Source organism: Erythranthe guttata, chromosome 6, assembly GCF_056151865.1.
Source record: "Erythranthe guttata isolate IM_541 chromosome 6, IM_541, whole genome shotgun sequence".
NCBI lineage: Eukaryota > Viridiplantae > Streptophyta > Magnoliopsida > Lamiales > Phrymaceae > Erythranthe > Erythranthe guttata.
Window position 1 is genome coordinate 8967904 of NC_142538.1, and position 3724 is coordinate 8971627.

Here is a 3724-nt window from a genome sequence, read left to right on the forward strand (position 1 = left end):
ATTATTGAATTCCTCGTCCAACAATTCGACATCTTCCAGGAATACTACAAATTGAAGAAAAGAGTCGTCATTTCATTTCATGCAAATTAAAATTTGAATTCAGAAGGTCGAAGAAAGATAGTGTAGTTTCGATAACTAACCCATTAGAAAATATTCGCTGGTTTTCTTTCTCAGATATTGCACCAGCTTATTCGGGGATTTTTTCGAATTCTCGTCTCTCTCATTAACCGTCTCACTAATGTCTCGCTAATGCAGATTCCTTCCAATCTCCAGTAGACGCCATTACACCCGATAACTGTACAAGAGCACCGAAATTTCGAGGATCGAGCTCGATAATTCTCTTGGCAACTTTCAAAGAAAATGACTTTTCGCCGTTTTCGATGCAACCTCCAAAACCGCTGACCACATAGTTGCATCGGACTGAAAAGGAATCTCGTCGATAAGATCAATTGCTTCTTTCAGACAACCTGCTCTAGCAAAAAGATCGATCATGCAAGAGTAGTGTTCAATACCAGGATTGATGCAATACTCGTTTTTCATTATGTAAAACAATTTTTTCCCTTCTTCGACTAATCCACAATGATCACAAGTCGATAAAACTGCAGTAAAAGTAACTTCATTAGGTGTAACATCCACTCCTCTCATTTCTTGAAACAGAGCCAAAGCTTCGACTCCGAATCCATTTGTAGTGTAGCCCACCAACATTGAATTCCATACAACCTCGTCGAATTTCGTCATTTGGTCAAATAATTTCTGACCGTTTTTTACGAGACCGCACTTACAGTAGAAGTCTATAAGGGAAGTTGCTATGACCTGGTCGGAATCTACACCAATGACAGTAGCTCGAGCAAAAATCTGTTCGTCGAGTTCGAGCGATGCAATTCCAGCACATGCAGTAATTGCACTAGCTAGGCTGTATCTATCCATGCTTAAGTCGTTGTCGTTGTTCATTGTGCAATAGAGTTCTAATACTTCCACAGCATAGCCATTCTGACTCAGATGCTGCTGATGGTTGTTGTAGTAGAAACTCTGATTCTGGACGCGAGAGCTGCGGTGGGAGGGGGAATTGGCCCGATTTGAGGCTCTCTTCGCCGTAGAAATCGTAGATCTGGCGCTTCTGAAGGTCGATGAGTACATCGTAGGCTTCGGAAATCTGCCTGAATTTGGCCTCGGCCTCCTGCAGCTTGTTGGTGTTTTTGTCGGGATGCCAAATCATGGCGAGGCGGCGGTAGGGTTTCTTCAAGTCTTCGTCGCTGGCGTTGCGGTTCACTTTCAGGATGTTGTAGTAATCAATCCCCATATCTGTATTCCAATTCCGATTGTTGAAATTGGGGATTTTTTTTTCTTAATTCCTGTTACGGGAAGTGATTGATTGCAGATGTGAGAGGAGGAGGGCGGTGGTGGTGGGCGGGGCTGCGGTGGTTGAAATTGAGAGTAGTAGAGAAATTGGGTTTGAACAAGGAAGGTGGTGACGAGGTGTGAGATTGGGAAGAAGGAAGAAGGTGGGGTTATTTTTTTTAATTTTGTTCATATGAGTTTTTACCTGGAAAAAAACTAGGGCACGATGCAAGAAAGGGGAAGATGAAGATTATAGTATTTATACCTATTAATTTCGTAATTGATGTATTTTCGAAGGATATTTTCGACATTACACATGGGTTACAAAATGGGATTCAATATGTGATAACCAGTCAAGCCAATTTTGGCTTGACTAGCAATAATTCGAATGGGGTATTAAATGGGTGGGCCCAACAGTCAAGGATAGTAACTCAAGCAAACCAAACGTTGTACAAAACGGTATAACCCATCCCATCCCTTGTAATACCCCCAACCAAAGAGGCCCTTAGTAACATGTAGTCATGTATGGGTTATGTAGTATTTTTTAATATAGAGTGATGATGATGGTTTGTTCTTTGTTGAAGTGCATGTGATTGTTGAAGATCTATATTTATACAAGTTGATTTATCATATCAAGATTTAAATTGTGATTATTGTTGTTGGTATTTGTACAAGTTGATATATAATATCAAGATTTAAATTGTGATTATTGTTGTTGGTGTCGATGAAATTCTTTTTTCTATATAATCAGCGTTCTACAAAATCAGTTGACTATATATAACTTCGGAGTAAAAAGAAGGTACATGATTATATACAACTTTGGAGTAAAAAGAAGATACATGACTATATATAACTACGTAACTATATAACATATAATATACTATAGTCATCTGTAGTCAATTTCTATACAAGAAACTTGTTGAAAAATCATTTTTAAGAAATTAAAAAAAAATTAAAAAAAATAAAAACATTAAAATAATAATAAAATAAACATTTATATTTTTTTATTAAAAAAAATATGTAAAAATGATAAATGCAGATCCATAAATGATAAATGCAGTTGATGAAAATGCTGAATACAGTTGGGCAAAAATTACAAATAAGGGCAAAATAGTAATTTTGCCTCTCCAGGGGTTATTTCAAATAAAGAATTTCAGGGGTGAACCTATCTCTATGTATTTTCCATATTATGGTGTGTATCAAATGACCTTAATTGTGAATTAAAAATTGAATTTATCGTAAAAAGAAATTTCACCTCGGGGTTTTGTCAAATAGGTCCATTAATATAAGGGACAATGATATAGAGGTCCCTCTTACAGAATGATTTAATATCTAAGTGACATCCAATTTAGTTTTTTGGGAAGAAACCTACTCCTTCAACATTTATTACTAAGAGCGTCTTCCATGGAGAAGGGGTTTCCCCCCTCCCCATCCCGTGACCTACTCCGTTTTCACCGTTCGATCTTCTATTACACTTTTTTAAACCGCCACTCTCACCACCATAATAATAATAAACTAATAATAACCACAACAATAATAATAAGGGTTAACTGCAAAATATACCCTAAACTGTGGACGTTTTTGCGCTTTACCCCTGAACGGAAAAAACCTTGCACGGGCATACCTGAATTTGTCAAATTGTCGCACCGACGAATAAAAAGTCCATTTATAGCCAAATTTCTGCCTTTATTGCACACGTGCAACTCACACGTGACAGTGGAAGGGCAATTTCGTCGATTTGCAAGATTTTCAGATAAAATAATAAAAAAGAGAAAAAAAAAAAGAAAAAAGAGAAAAGAAAAAAGCAAAAGAAAAAGGCCACCTATCATCTTCTTCGTGGGAACCAGGACTTTTCACACCACCGCCGCACCACCACCTGAAATTATCATATCAAATTACTAAAAACTCAATATGAAAAGTCCCTAATCTCAAAAGAAAAAGAAAAAGAAACATAAAAAGAAAAAACAAAGTAGGGAAAAAGGAAAGAGAAAAGACCTGCTCCGTCTTTTTCCTCTCTCCGGCGCCGCATCACCACCACCACATCTGTTCTGCCACCGCACCACCACCAAATTTGCCACCAACATCGCCACCTATACTAACGCCTAAGCCTCCACCGACTCCACCTTCACTTCCTCCACTGTCACCTCCCACTCCACCACCAATTCCTCCACCAACACCTTGTCCAAATGTCCAATTCCTCCGCCTATACACAACAACCCCTCGGGATGCCGTTGCGGCCAATTTCTTTTCTAAAACCACCACCACCACTAAATATGCTGATAAGGGCTCGATCGGTTACCTATATTGGATTAGATTGGATTACATGAGATTAGAATTAATTCCCTACTGACTAATTAATTATTTAGTTAGTAGCATGTCCATTTTT

The 3724-nt window shown here is 38.1% G+C and overlaps 1 pseudogene; it reads right to left on the reverse strand.

Annotated features, from left to right (window-relative positions):
• Positions 1–351: 351 nt before the first annotated feature.
• Positions 352–1300, reverse strand: LOC148770094 (putative pentatricopeptide repeat-containing protein At1g77010, mitochondrial pseudogene; annotated as a pseudogene).
• Positions 1301–3724: the final 2424 nt, after the last annotated feature.